Source organism: Lissotriton helveticus, chromosome 12 (genome assembly GCF_964261635.1).
Source record: "Lissotriton helveticus chromosome 12, aLisHel1.1, whole genome shotgun sequence".
Taxonomy (NCBI): Eukaryota; Metazoa; Chordata; class Amphibia; order Caudata; family Salamandridae; genus Lissotriton; species Lissotriton helveticus.
In genome coordinates, this window is record NC_136073.1 from 569,687,101 (window position 1) to 569,702,540 (window position 15,440).

At 52.3% G+C, this 15,440-nt stretch overlaps 1 protein-coding gene across 1 annotated transcript in view; it reads right to left on the minus strand.

Annotated features, from left to right (window-relative positions):
- DOK4 (docking protein 4) overlaps window positions 1-15,440 on the minus strand; it is a 184,752-nt gene that overhangs the window by 8,950 nt on the left and 160,362 nt on the right. The window lies entirely within an intron of this gene.

Below are 15,440 nucleotides of genomic sequence, written 5' to 3' on the forward strand. Positions count from 1 at the left end.
GCACCGTCGAGGGAAACTTCAGTGTCGAACCCCTTTGTGATGCAGGCATTGTATTCTCAATAGTTGGTGGAAGTTCAGTCAATGGTTAGTGTACGCGGGTCTCTGGTTGTGTACAGCCTTGTGTGCCTGGGTCAGCAGCTTGAATTGGCATTTCTTCTGTACAGGGAACCAGTGGAGTTTCCTGAGTTGGGGTGTGTGAGTTCGTCACGGAAGGCTGAGGATGAATCTGGCTGCGGCATTCTGTATGGTCTGTAGATGGTGTGCAGTGATTCCTACGTGGAGTGCATTGCCTTAGTCCAGTCGGATGGTGATGAGGGGTTGTGTCACAGTGCATCTTGTGTGTAGGGGTAGCCACTAGAAGATCTTACATAGCATGCCAAGAGAGAGTAAGCAGGCGGAAGAGTCTGCATTTATCTGATTTCATGGTGAGCTTGTTGTCAATGATGAATCAGAGGTTTCTGGTGTGGTTGGAGAGGGTGGATGCGGGTCCTATGTCTGATAGCCATCAGGAGTCGTTCCATGTGTTGCTGCTATTTCCAAAGATCAGTACTTCCGTCTTGTCTGTTTTCAGCTGCAGGCAGTTGATCTTTATACAGTCAGTGACATTTGTCATGCAGCTGTGGAAGTTGGTTCTGGTGGTGGTGGGGTCGTAGGTGAGTGAGAGGATGAGTTGAGTGTCGCCTACGTAGGAAATTTTGGTGAGACTGTGGGATCTGATTATGTTGGCCAGCGGGGTCGTATATACGTTGAAGAGCATGGGTCTGATGATACACCGCAAGTGATCTCCTTGGGTTCAGAGGTGAAAGGTGGGAGGAGAGATCAAATTGCTTTCCCTTGCAGCACAGCCCTGCCTGGTAGCTGTTGCCTCCTGACCCTTCCAGGTCCTGTGTTCGTGCGCCCAGATCTCTGGTGGTACAGTTGGGAGCGTCTCTCTGCTCTGCTGCTGCTCTCTAGCTTGTTCTCTGCTCTTTGCCTTTTTGCTCCTCTCCTATTTTTCTCCCTTCCTTTTTATCTCTTATTGCTTGTCTAATCTCTTTTTCACTTCTCTTATTTCTCCTCTTTTTACGCTTTTTTCCCTTCCACCTGGATAACATCAATGACCACAACTCCACATCCCTACTGGCGAACCTCGCCACCATCGGAGTCAAACAACTGGTCACAACGCCACACTCAACCCCATCTTCTCCGCAAGCAAGAACATCTCCCTCAGTCACACCTCCGAGTCACACTGAACCAATCACCATTACATCCACTTCACCAAACCCACCGTACACCACCGTAATCCTCGCAGAAGCTGGGACAAGGTTACCGGAGGCAAGAGGCCCTCTAAGAAAGCCAGTTGGTTCTCCCCCACACTTCAAGAGTCCAGGCACACCTGCAGACTGCTCGAGAAAAGATGGAGGAGCATCGAAATCATGGCAGACCACGCAGCGTTCAAAACTGCCGTCACCACACACCACCACCTCATCAGAACAACAAAGAAAACAGTCATCCAGGAATGCATAAACGTCAACACATACAACAAAAAAGAACTCTTTGTCGTGGTCAAAGAATTCGTAAAAATCCAGCACAGAGAAAGCACACATTCCCCCCTCTCAAGACCTCTGCAACAGTCTCTCCACATTCTTCCACCGGAAGATCACGGAGATCTACAACAGCTTCGCAATCAAAGATCCACCAACCCCACCTGCTACCACCACACCCGTTGGATCCAGACCCCAGTAGACCTTGCAGAACACTCGGAATCATGAAGAGCATCCACTCTGGAGCTCCCTCGGACCCCTGCCCTCACAACATGTTTAACAGAGCTGGCACCTCCATCACACCTGAACTCTGCCGCACCATCAACTGCTCCATCGAGTTTGCCATCTTTGCAGAAGACTGGAAGAACGCAGAGATCAACCCCTTGCTGAAGAGACCCTCTGCCTACAGACATTAAGAACTACAGTCCCATCTCTCTGCTCCCCTTACCAGCCAAAGTCATTGAGAAAGCCATCAACACCCAACTCTGAGTTCATCGAAACGAAGCACATCCTGGACATCTCCCAATCCGGCTTCAGAAGCAACCACAGCACAGAGACCACTCTCCTTGCTGCTACAGACGACATCCGCACCCTCCTCGACCAAACTCTGCCCTCATCCTCCTGGACCTCTCAGCTGCCTACGACACAGCCTCCCACCACACAACGCTGGCATCCACGACAAAGCCCTAAATGGATCCGCCCCTTCCTCCGCAGCTGAACACAGAAAGTCAGACCGCCACCATTCAACTCATAACCCACAGAAATCAGCTGTCGAGTGACTCAAGGACCCTCCCTGAGCCCCACCCTCTTCAACAGCTACATGGCCCTGCTGGCAGCAATTATGTTAAGCCATGGACTGAACATTGTCTCCTATGCCGACCATATCCAGCTGATCCTCTCCCTCACAGACGAACCCATAGTCTCCAAAAGGATGAAGGTGGTTGCCACCTGTATGAGAGCAAGCATCCGCGCGACTGCCTGACTCTTTACCTTATTCACAATTTTTACAGATCAGACGCAGCTCTTTCCTCAGAGAAGATTATTTTCGTGACGGTTCCACTCTCTCCACCAAGCTGCTTGCTCTCGGATACCCAAGGCGACTTGTGCACACTGCACTCAAAAGTGCATAGTACTGCGCCAGGGAGGTTCTTCTATCCCCTAAGCCCACGTCCAAACGAAAACCGCATGGTGAGCGTTACCACTTTTTCACCAGTCTCGCATACCATTCGGAAATGCATTCTTAAAGACTGGACCATCCTGAATGCAGGGACCATGAGAATAGAACGCCCACTTTTTGGATTCTGCAAAAGTCGAAATATAAAAGATCATCTGGTAAGAGCAGCTCTTCCTAACCTCAGACCCGCTGCCACACTAGATGCCCATTGGGGCCTTGACCTCCTCATAGAATATGCAAAATGTGGTAACTGCAGTGTATGTGATTTAACTATTGAAGGCAAAGAATTCACTTTTAATAATGTTAAAGTAAAGTCACAATTTATTTTCTAACTGTAATACATGTAATGTGATTTATGTGATTTAATGCCCATGTCTCAAAATCTACATCGGTCAAACCACCCAAAAAGCGAGAACCCGAATTTGCCGACATCGTAGCCGAATTTGCCTCAAACCCCCAAATGCTCCTCTCATTGAACATTTTTTCACTGCTGGCCACAGTGAAGATGACATCAAATGGACAATAATCAGTGTGGTGAAACCTCCACCAAGAGGCGCAGACATTGCACAACTTTTAAATAAGGAAGAACTCAAATGGATTTTACGAACTGGCAGTATAAAAAACGGATTGAATAGAAAAGAAGACTGGACAACTCCATTGTAAAATCCCAGATTGTACTGCTTTTGATCCCTCAATATCCCAGAATGTGTTGCTTTCACATCTCCTTTTCTCAAGCACACCATCTAATCCTTATTCATAACACCTTTGCTTAATTGTCACAATGACTTTTTAAACAAATCACAACCAGCTATAACTATAACGCTATGTATGTTTACAGGCCTTATGTTTGATTGGTAATGCGACCTGTTCTTTTTCTTCATTTTTTCCCTCCTTGCAAAAATTCTTCTTCTCCATATATGCGTGCTGGCTTTTTCCTTAACTACCTCACCCTCTTTGGCAACTATTATTGCACGCATCCCACACAAGCCACCTGGCTCTATTTATAATTACCACTCTCTTAACTAGTGCCAGCCTCATCCTGCGCGTACTCTTCCTTATCCAATTTGGCCGTCATTATGCGTACCACCACTGGATCACGTCACGCCCCAGATGCTATTTAGCACCGCAGACCCTTTGCACAAGCGTCCAGAATTGCAGCCATTGAGCTTCCTGTCGTGATTCCTTCACATAGGTAAGATCCCCATCCCTGTCCTGTCTCATATCCTCAGGTTCCCCTCCCCGGCCCGCCCACCTTGGCTTAAATCCTTATCTACCCTCCGTAGGTTCTTACCGGCCACGCCATCGCAGACCATTCATCCCTTAAACGACCTTAATTCAGGTAAGCGGCAATTTCCGCTCCACGGGCTTTTAATATCAGCTCTCGTTTTCCATGCCCCACTCACGCCTACTCCCTTTTACCGCAGTCTTTGACCGCTCATGGACACCAGACAGGCCCATTGTGGTTAACGGTCTTGACCTAGCTCGGGACTCTGCTTATTGCCGTTTAGCTCATAGACCGAAAACTGCCCTACACCAGCACCGGACCAGCTCATTCCAACATGTAGAGGTAGCCCTCCATTACTCTCACCCCCTCTGTCCCTTCCCGGTTCACTCCCATCCACTATCTGATACCCTAATCTTTCTCCTAGTCCTGCTATCTGCGCCCCCACCGATTCCCCGCTGGCTAAGGCCTCCTTGCCACATTATTGTTGGTAAGTTCCCGCGCATCACTTAACTGCCGTCAGCAGAGCCACTTATTCATAGAACTTCACCATGTTCACGCGCATAATCGGCTCGCCGCTTTTTTGACATCCCCGCAAAATCATAAATTTAAATACCTTAACCATCTTCACACTCTCACTGAGCTTTTTATTATTCATAATCACCTCAGTCCGCTTGAGCACTTTCACTGTGCACAGTCCAGGAACCTGATTATCTTTTAAATTCACATTGCTGTATGCACAACGCTGTTTAAGGATTGTTGTTTTTAATTACTCCACCCTAAAATTCTTCCCTTTTGTTTGCCTGTCTTTACTCCCACTCTCTCAATTGCTTTGCAGGCTTTATGTTCTTCAGGCTTGCATTAATTTTGTCCTGATGTTGATTCCAATATTGTTGCAAAGGGATCGAAACGCCGTCGACTTGCTTCAACACCGTGCACGCAATTTTAATTGATATTCAAGTGTAACGGTTGTTGTTTTCATTTTGCTTGTTTAATTGTTCACATTGCAAACAAGCCCTTCTTGCCCTGCCCGAATGTTTTGTTTTCATCATTGTTTGTGTTCTGTAATGTGTTGGATGCAGGACTGTGTCACACTTTATTTGCTCTTTCAGATATTTAATTAAATCTCACTGTCCTGCTGGACAGTAGTACTATAGTACTGACTCTAGTCTATATTGATTGCTTATTTATATCAGTGTTTCACCAAGGACCACTGTTCCGATAAAATACCTGGATGAAGAATAGCTGCCTCAAGCTCAACTCAGACAAGACCGAAGTCCTCATCCTGGGCTTCACACCCTCCACCTGGGACGACTCCTGGTGGGCCGCAGCACTTGGAACACCCACACCCATGGACCACGCACAAAACCTTGGCATCATCCTGGACTCCTCGCTCTTAATGAACCACCAAATCAACGGTGTCTCGTCCTCCTGCTTCCACATGCTTCGCCTGCTCCGTAAGATCATCAAGTGAATCCCCACTGGATCCAGGAAAACGGTCACCCATGCGCTTGTCAGCAGCAGACTACTACGCACTCTACGCCGGCACCACCCAGAACCTCCAAAAGAAACTGCAGAACATCCGGAACGCCTCCCCCAGACTCATTCTGAACATCCCATGCCACAGCCACATCACCAGCCCCCTGAGACTATCAGCAAGAGAATTACCTTCAAGCTCCTCACGTATGCCAACAAAACCCTTCACAACGCCAGACCTGCATACCTCAACCACCACCTCTCCTTCTACACTCCCACCAGCTATCTCTGCTCCGCCCAACTGACCCTGACCACCATCCCACGGATCCACAAGACCACGGATGGAGGAAGATCTTCTCCTACCTCGCTGCACACACCTGAAATTCCCTGCCTCTGCACCTCAAGCAATCACCATCGCTGCCGAAAATTAGGAACAACCTCAAGACCTGGTTCTTCGACTGAACATCAGATTCCCCCCTCCCACTAAGCACCTTGAGACCCTCTCAGGTGAGTAGTTGTGCTTTATAAGAATCTTGATTGATTGACCAATTGATCCTCTGGGTTCTTCCATTGAGGAACAAGGTGATCCATCTGAGAGCGTCCCCTTGAATGCCGATGTGGCGGAGTCTTTAGATCAGTGTGTGGTGGGATGTGGTGTTGAAGGCTGCAGTGAGGTAGAGGAGGATCAAAGTAGCTGTTTCTCCTTGGTCGAGGAGGATCAGATGTCATTGGTGGCTGCAATCAGGGCGGTTTAGGTGTTGTGATTACAGCGGAAGCCGGATTGGGAGGCGTGGAGTAGCTGGTCCTGCTCCAGGTAGTTCATGAGTTGATTGTTGCCGATCTTTTCTAGTACCTTAGTTGGAATGGGAGCAGGGAGATAGGCCAGCAGTTTTTGAGTTCTTGGGGGTCGACAGTGGGTATATTGAGCAGTGGTCTGACTTTGGCGTGTTTCCAGATGTTAGGAAATGCTGCAGTGGTGATAGAGGTGCTGAGTATGGTGGTTAGTTCCTGGCCGATCCTATGGGTTCCAAGGTTGAAGATGTGGTGCTGGCATTGGTCTGTGGGAGCTCCTGAGTGGCTGACTTTTATGGTGGAGGTGGTGTTCTGGGTGGAGAGGATGTTCCAAGTGGTCAGTGTTGGTTACGGCGATGTTTCTGTCGAGGAAGTCCATATGTGTGGGTTGGGTTTAGAAGTTTCTGTGTCTGGTAGCAGTCTTGTTGTGGATAAAGTGGAAGGAGTTGTCGCACAGCCCCCATTGAGGGTGTGATGTGGTTTTCGCTGGTAGCCAGGTTGGAGAATTCCTTAACAATGTTTCGATGAGTGTGGCAATGACGGTCTTCTATGTTGCCCTTAGCAGGTGGTGGCAGAGGTGGAGGGAGGTCTTAAAGGCTGTCCTGTCAGAGGTGTCCTTGCTGGTGCACCATCTCCTCTCCAACTGTTTGCTGTCTCGTTTCGCTGTTCTGAGTTCTTGGGTGTACCACCTGGCCTTTTTATGGTTTAAATCTTTTATTGAGATTTCACAAAGAACAAAACAATAGGACCTCGATCTGTCAAACAAGCGTAACGAGTCAAGCTCCAGTGTGAGAAAGATAAGCATATTCAGTGTCAGCTGGAGATGGTCAGCGCCGTAGGCCTTATGTAACACCTTTAAACAATACAACCTGTCCCTCCCCCCTCCCTCCCCCCCTTGTCCACCAAGTACAAGAATAACTCCATTATAGCAAGGAAGAAAAAGTAATGAGCGAATCATCAGTGCCTGGCTTTCTGTTTGCACTTGGATGCCTTTTGTTCCGGAATCGGGGTGTCTGCCAATCGGAGAAGACGTAAGTATCTGGGACAGCTCAATTCACGGAATTCCCCTGTGAGCAGCGTCAAAAAGGGCCGCCACAACTCTGGGAACTCGTCCCCCCGCCCAGCCTGTACCAGGGACAGCTTCTCCATGCCAAGCACCATCCACAACCTGTGCAGCCAACCTGTGTGTGGGGTGGCCTGTGATGTTCTCCAGTGTGCTAAAATGTTTTGTGTGGCTGCCCCCTAATGCAATGGCGATGAGGCAGCCCCTCCGTGACTTCAGGGGATACATCAGGGCGTTGGGCAGCCCCAGCAGAATATAGGCAGGGAACCGGGGGAGTTGGGTATCCAAGTTGGAGTCTATGTCATCTAATATCGTGTCCCAATACCCCTGTATGCGATCGCAGCTCCAGAGTAGATGTTCCAGTGTGCCCAGTTCCCCGCACCCTCTCCAACAGCAGTCGCTAATGGGGGGATCAGCTTGATGAAGGCGTTCAGGTGTGTGGTACCAATAGGTGGCCACCTTGGTCAGGGTTTCAGTCAGTCCGGCGTGATATGCGGAATGCCGTGCTCTATGATAGATACCACTTCATTCTTTGTGTGTGAGGGCCCTTCCAAGTTCCCGCTCCCACCGACATCTGCCCGCGTTATATGTGTGGATGTTCGTGAGGAGGAGATGCTGGTACAGGTCAGAGATCAATTTTTTCTTGGAAGTGCGAGTGACCAGCCATTTCTTGTAGGGGATAAGATGTTGTTGTGCTCCCGGTTTAATTTCAGGGTGAAGAGCCCAGTGTCGCACTTGCAGATAGGCTAGCCTGTCCTCCTCTAGGATGCCGTAATCCTCCTTTATCTGTTGAAAGTAAGGATACCTTCCAGATTAAAAAGATGCCCCAGCGCCTTGCAGGGAAAGCGTCGCCAGTTCGCAAATGCTTTCGGATCGAGGCCTGGGGTGAAGTCGGGGTTGGCGAATAGCGGTGTCAGGGGGAGGGGAATGACGTCAGTTCGTGTTTGGTGGCGACACGATCCCACACCTCCATGACCGTACCTGTGATTTGGGATGTGTAGAGGTTAGGCGGCCGGTGGTGCCTGGGGAGAAAGGGAATCCCCTGTAGCGGCATGCCTGCTACCGCCTGGCCTGGTCCTGGAAGAGCCAGTTCTTGCCCGATTCCAACTGGTGCAATTCCACCAGGCTCCGGAGTTTTGCAGCGTAAAAATAGAGTTGGAGATCCGGTATACCCACACCGCCGTGACCCGGCGGGAGGACTGCAATGGCCTGTTTAAAGCGCGGCCGATGACCCTGCCAGATGTAACGTGCCAGTTCGGACTGCGTCTGTTGGATCCAGCCTTGCGGTGGCCGGAGAGGGAGGGTCTGAAACAGGTAAAGGATCAGTGGCAGGAGAGTAATTTTGGTGGCGGCTATCCTCCCCAGCCAGGAGAGGGAACGGCGTTTCCATCTCCGGCGTTCCTCGCTGAGTTGCGTACGAAGTCTGGCATAATTCGCTTCCACCGTAGCTGGGATGGTGGGGCCTAGGAGGACTCCCAAATAGGGAACTGTGGTGCCAGACCATTGCATATCATGCTCCTCTCGCACTTCGGCTAAAGTCTCGGGCGACAGAGAAACGTTAAGGGCAACCGATTTATCTGTGTTGATTTTGAACCCAGAAGCGAGTGCAAAAACTATGGAGTTCAATAAAAAGTGCACGTAGCGATTGGACAGGATCGGTAAGGGAGAGCAAAATGTCATCCGCGTAGAGGCTGATTTTGTGGGTTTCTCCTCCGAACTGAATACCTTCCATGAGAACGTGCTGCCTGACCCTCTGCGCCAGCGGTTCCATGTAAAGGGCAAACAGGATAGGGGAAAGGGGGCATCCCTGCCTGGTCCCCCTGCCAATCGGGAAGCGAGAGGAGGTATGCCCATTGACGCGCACTGTGGCGTTGGGCTGTCTGCAGCAGTTTAAAATACGGGTACAGAGAACATCCCCTAGGCCAAATAGATGTAGGACCTGTTCTAGGTAGGGCCAGTGCACCCTATCGAATGCCTTTTCGGCGTCAATAGTGAGGAGCATGCAGTCTGGTCGCGTACGCGACCCTGCTTCAATGAAGTGGAGGACCTCCTGGTGTTTTCGCTAGTCTGTCGCTGGGGTATAAAGCCCGCCTGGTCCGGCTCCACCAGCTGTTGCATGTAAGGTGCGATCCGGCTTGCCAGAATACCCGTATAGAGTTTGAAGTCAATATTCAATAGCGAGATCGGTCGGTACGAACCACAGCGGGTTGTGTCCCTGCCGGGCTTCGGTATGACCGAAATTGATGCCTCCAGAAGTTCTGCGGGAATCGCGCCAGGCTGACCAAAGGAGTTAAAAAGATCCCGCAGGAGGGGGGCTACCTGATGGCAGAACGTCTTGTAAAAGATCGCTGGGTACCCATCGGGGCCGGGGGATTTCCCAAGCTTCGAGCGCGACACCACCTCCTCTAAGCCTATGGGCCTATCCAGGAAGTCTGCTTGGGCCAGGTTCAAGGACGGGAGACGCGCTCCCTGTAGGTAAGTCTGACCCGCCTGCAGGTCAAGGATGTCGCCGGCGTAGAGGGACTGATCAAACATCCCGAAGGTCTCGCTATTGCCGTGTCTTCCGAGCCAAGGTCTTCTCTATCTGTCTGCACCCCCTGCCTCTGGCGCTGTTCACGCAGCTTGTTCGCCAGTAGCCATCCGCAGCGGTCCCCCCCCCTAGTGTAATACGCCCGCCGGAGATGGAGGGCCGCATACTCTGCTGTGTCTTGGTCTAGAGCGGCTAGCATTTTCCTCTTGGCGCACAGTTGATGCCAGGCCCGCTCCGCCCCTGTGCGCTGGTGCATTGGCTCCAGTTCCGACACCCGTTGCATAATTTCGGTCCTTTTCTGCGCTCTTCTTTATTGTTGGCCCTGGCTATAGATATAAACTCGCCTCGTAAGACCGCTTTAAGGGCAGCCCACTGAGCAGCCCGTGTGGTGTCGGCGTTGTTGTTGTGGGTCAGGAATTGTGTGATAGCGATTTTAATCTGATCTACTGTTGAGGGGGTATGGAGAAGGAATTCCCTAAGGCGCCAGTGTCGTTGTGGGGTCGGTGTTGCCGGTAAGAGGAATGTGGCCACCACCGGAGAATGGTCAGATAGCGAGGCCGGCAGGATATCCACTTCTTGCGCTCGCGGTACCAGTGGGGCCGCGCAGAGGAAGTAGTCTAGCCTGGTGTAAGACTTGTGGGCCCCAGAGTGGTAAGTGTAGGCGGTGCTGCGTGGGTGGAGGTGTCTCCATAGGTCGGTGAGGCCTAGATCCCGGAGATATGCGTGTCCAGACTTGGAGAGGGCCCCCACCTGACCTGTCCTTTGGCAGGAACGATCTGCTGTGTTATGAAAAACTAAGTTAAGGTCGGCCCAGTCAGTAAATGTCGTTCGGTGTTAGCTGTGGCACAACAGTCGCCCCTTTAATTCCGCCTCTCGCTGAAGAACCTTGCCCGTGAATGATTTGTATACCAGTATTGCTACTCCTGCTACCTTTTTGGGGGAAGACGAGAAGAGTTGTGTGGGAAAGGCATGGGATTTAAGTCGGTGTTGGTCTTTGGGCAACAGGTGCGTCTCTTGGAGGAGGCAAATGTCGGCTGAGGAGTGCTCGAGGAGGGACAGAACCGCCCGGCGCTTAATGGGGTTATTGAGCCCTCTCACGTTTAGGGAAAGGACTTTAAGTCTGGAGTGTGCCATCGTTTGTCAGGGTGGCTTTTGGAGCTCTGAGTGGTATGCGAGGAATAAAACAGAAAGAAAAAGTAAAGAGGTAGACAGGGGTACCCCCCCAAACAGCCTTTCCCCCAACCCCGCTCCCCCAAACATCCCCCCCCCCCACTGTGCCCCAACTCCCAAACCTCCTTCCCCCAATCTCCCCCCCCCCCCCTGGGGCCCACCCCCCCTTCCCCAACTCTCCCCTCCCGCGCCCACTCCCCCCCCCCCCAACTCCCGCCCCAGCCAAAAAGTCTTGTGCATTGGATTGCATGTCACACATGTCAAGGCTCCCCCTCCCACTCCAGTCACTCACCCCCTCCCTCCCCTACCCCACCCTAACTTGAAGTTCCAACTTGCGAACCATAGTCTCAGGCCAGTCACACGTAGTTCAGGCCCGTAGTAATAGGAAGAAAGGGAGTGTGTGGCAGTGGCGACACCAGTGGCCCCCCGCCCCGTCCCCCCAGCCCCGTGCAGTGAAAGTGCGTTGAAACCCCCGTGATCGCTGCATCAGGCCTCAATCGTTGTGTCCTTGGACACCTCCATTATAGCTGCTGTTTGCTCCTGCGCCATCGTCGTGGGGTCTGGTTTAAGGTTGTTTCTGGGCGAGCGTTGACGTCCCACGCGTCGCCACCTCTCCTGGGAGGGCTGAGTGGATTTCGTTGGTGATAGCCGTGTTGCCGGTCCCTCGGTTTGTGAAGCCTCCTCGTTGTCGATGGCCAGTAGAGCACACGTCTCCTGCATCGATCGAAGCTGGTGCAACGTCCCCTTCCCCCTTCCACTTGAAGATAAGTCTGAAGGGGTGCCCCCAGGTGTAGGGGATCCCATTGTCCCATAGGAAGGTTGTGGCCGCTCTAAAGCTCTTCCTTTTTTGTAGAGTGATAGCTGAAAGGTCTTGGTACAGCGCTACTGGATGGCCTTGGAATTTGAGGGGTTGTTTCCGGCGAGCCTCTTTCAGGATGCGTTCTTTCAATGGGAAGTCAGGCAGGAAGGCCAATATGTCAGGTGGTGGGGCAGGTACCCGGCGCGCCAGGCCCACCCTATGTGCCCTATCAATGCGCACCTGAAAGTCCTCTGGTTCCCCTAGGATCTCCCGGAACAGCTTCTGCAGATAGCCGGCTACATTGTCCCCCTCCGATTTGAAGGGCACGCCTCGAACCCTTATGTTATTTCTTCGAGAGCGGTTCTCGAGGTCTTCCGCGTGCGCCTGGAGGTCAACTTGCTGTTCGCGGAGACAGATGACCTCCGGTTGTAAGATTTCCACTTCCTCACTCCTAGATTGGTCCGCTTCTTCCATTTCTGCCACTCGTTCCCCCAGCCCTTCCATGTCACGGCGCAACTCCCGGTGCTCCCCAGCCATGTCTTGTTTGAGGGTCTGGAAGTCGTCCCTCGGGAGTTGAATAAGGACTCCAAGAAGGCTTTGGTAATGGGGGCTTCTTTGTCCTCCTGCCCCTGGGTCTCTTTAGTCGACGTGGGTGGCGACGGGCTCTTCTCTCCTTTACGGGTGCCTTTGATTAACATTTCGGAGATAGCGCGACCTCCTCTGCGATTTGTAGTCCCCATGGCGTGTTTACTGCTTGCACTTCAGGTGTCGGGCTATATGGCTCATTCAGACAGTGGGCCCACTGTTAGGCGCTGACCCCGGGGGGTATCATCCATTCGTGGTGTGACGCCTGTATCTCTCGTCAAGGGCCTCGGTTGCAGACCAAAAACCCACTGCGCGCTGTGTCCAAAGGCGCACCTGGTGGGTGGTTGCGTGCTGCAAAGGCGTCGTCGCCAGTCTCGGAGACTGCTCGCCAGGGCTCTCCACACTGTGGCCCCAATGTCTAGGTCTGGGGTCGGATCTCTGTTCACTATTGCAGGCCTCACTGTAGAAGGGCCATGCTGGTGCGCAGATGTCCGCAGTCTCGAGCCCCTTATGTGCTGTGGCTTCCCCTTACTCGCTGCGTTCCGTTATGCCCCCCAGTGCGGGTGCAGGCTGCTGACTGTAAGCTAGGCCGGCGCAGGCGATTTGCGCTCTGTCCGGGTCTGCCCCCACTGCCACTGGCCAGTTGCGCCGCTTCTCACCTCCTGGTCTGTGCTTTATCTCGGCCCGCTGCTTCGTGGGGTGTCCTCACCCGACCTGTGGACCACCAGGCGGTGCCCTAAGCACTGTGGCCCGATGCAAGCTAGGTCTGGACCGTGTGCCCCCTGGTGTCACCCTCCATTTATGCACCTCACCGCTTCCGCATGGCAGGTGCTAGGCCGATCTCCCTAGTCTCGGGGCCCGGTCTCTCTTATTGTTGCAGGCCTCAATGTGTTAGGGCCATGCGGGTACAGGCTGCCGACTGCAGACTAGGCCGCTGTAGGCCCCACGCCTGGGGCTCGATTTCTGCTCTGTCCGGGTCTGTCCCGCCGCTGCTGGCCTGGTGTGCCGCTTCTCGTCTCCGGAGCTGTGCCTTAATTTGGCGCACCGCTTCGGGGGGGGGGGGGTGGAGAGCTTCTCCAGGGATCGGCGCCGCAGCCGCTCCACAGCCTTAGGACCGGGACCAGCTTCCTTGTCCCAGCGGGGCCGGAGGTACTGTTTTGGGGGGATTTAGGTGTACTTAAATGGGGATCAGGGTCGGGGAGCCACGCGATCCTGCGTCCGTTCAGGTCACCATCGTAGCCACGCCTCCAACTGGCCTTTTTATAGGATTTTCTCTGGATGCTGCTTTTGATGGGTATGATGCTGTCTGCGCAATTGGTGATCCAGGTGTTGATGTTTTTCACTCCCTGTTCGAGGTTGGCGGTAGCAGGGTTGAAGGTGTTGAGGGTGTTCGTCCAGCTGGTCTCTGAGATTTTATTCCACTTCTGGTGGGAGGAATTGGTCATTTTGGGGTTGGCAGTGAGGGGCTGGAGATGCTGAAGTGGATGATGGAGTGGTCGGCCCATGTGAGTTCTGTGACATGGCTGTATTCGACGCAGTTGCTGGAGGTGAAAATTGGGTCCAGAGTGTGTCCTGTGGTGTATGTAGGGTCGTGGAGGGTCTGGGTCAATCAGAGGCTTGAGAAGGTGTGCAGTGTTTTTTCATTGGGGTCTATGTGGAAATGTAGGTCGCTGAGTAAGATGTAGTCCTTGGAGTGTAAGACTAGGGACGCAATGAGGTCTGTGATGATGTTGTAGAGGCTGAAGCACTGGCATGAGGGTCGGTATGTCAGGGTGCTTCTGATGGTTGTCTTGTCGTCTGTGTGGAGCTTGAAGTTGAGATGCTTTATGGGGGTGGTGGTGTTGTGGATGGTGATGGTACACTATATCGTCTCTTTGTGGATTATGGCTGTTCCTCCTCCTGGCTCGTTGGTTCGGTCCTAGTGAGTGATTTTATATCCATCTGGGATCGCTGAGGCAATGTCCGGTGTGGATGTGGGGTTGATCCAGGTCTCAGTGAGGAAGACTATGTTGGGTGTGAGGGTGGTGATTAGGTTCTATAAATTCAGTGGAATGCTTGCATACTGAGCATGTGTTGAGAAGGGCGCATGTGAGTTGGTGCTTTTGTTCAGGTGATGTCTGTGGTGTGTTCGGGGTGAAGCTGGGCGTCGGGCTGGTGTGTGTGAAGTGGCAGTGGGTGCAGGTGAAAAGTCCCATCGTGGATCGGCAAAGTGGCAGTGTTTGTTGAGGCATCTGGGGTCGAGGGTGTAGAGCTCTGCGTTGGTATAGCTTCGGGGGGCAGGAGGGGCAGGGGTCGTGGCGTTGGGTGTGGTCCAGGCGCCGACGGGCACAGATGGGCTCGTCTTTGGCACGCCGTCAGCGCGCCAGCAGCAGGGTTGCGTTGCGGCCTTCATTAAGTAGGTCCTGGGGTGGGCAGGGCTTTTGTTGGTAAGAGTGGTGAGTGGAAAAACCCGGTCGGGAAAACCTGGGCAGCACGGTGTCACTGGATCAGTCTGGAACAAGCATGGACTGGAGGCCACAGACAAGTGGCAAGCTAGGTGTCCAAGTGTCTACAATAAATACAGCTGCATCACAACCAGTGCCCTGAAACCACTCAGTACAGCTCCATGGCAACCACTGCACCTGGAACATCCATACAGTACAACCCCACTAAAATCAGTGCACCTAACACCATTAAGTACAACTCCATCACAGCTGGTGCAGTAGTCCATTCAATAATGCTTAGCACGACCAGTGCACTTACACCACTCAATACTGATCCACTACCACCACCATTGCACCTAGACTCTTCAATACAGTTCCACCACAACACTGCATCTACATCATGCTATATATTTGTACCACAAACTGCACACATTGACTATTCATTAGTGCTCCAACACAACAAATGCATTTAGACCATTCAGTACATTTGTCAGATAGCCAGCAATGCTGCGCAACTGTACAGATCCACTTAAGCTAGCACACCAAAATAATTCAATACAGCTCTTTCACATCCAGGCTCCTACATCATTCTCTACAGATTTCACAAGTCCACACCCCTATGCCATTTACAGCACCCCCCTTCTACAGACTAAGGTCCTGTGAAATTACTTTCAGCTCTCCCA